Raw genomic sequence first — 316 nt, 5'->3', positions numbered from 1 at the left:
GGCATGGCGGCGCGGGTAAGGCGAGGGCTGAAGGACAGGAGATGGTTTGGGCTGCTCAGGAAGCCGCAGCTCCTTTCCCCCAGCTGTGGGAGCTGATAGAGGGCCTGGGCAGCCCCACGGCCAGCGCTGCCGCCAGAGCAGCGCTCAGTCCTGGGGCAGGAGGGAGGCAAAGCAGCAGAGCAGGCTCTGGAGGGTCCACGGGTGAGTCGCAGGGAAGCGGTGTCCGTCGGGGCCGGGCACTCGCGGTAGCCACCTCTGTGCACGGGAAGCTCTTTCACGTGACTCGAGCTCCTGCCTTGTGAGCCCACATCTGGCA

The sequence above is a fragment of the Buceros rhinoceros genome, unplaced genomic scaffold (assembly GCF_000710305.1).
Source record: "Buceros rhinoceros silvestris isolate BGI_N320 unplaced genomic scaffold, ASM71030v1 scaffold43096, whole genome shotgun sequence".
In the NCBI taxonomy this organism is placed as follows: domain Eukaryota; kingdom Metazoa; phylum Chordata; class Aves; order Bucerotiformes; family Bucerotidae; genus Buceros; species Buceros rhinoceros.
The sequence above is the reverse complement of the archived record's forward strand: the minus strand, read 5'-3'. Positions refer to the sequence as shown.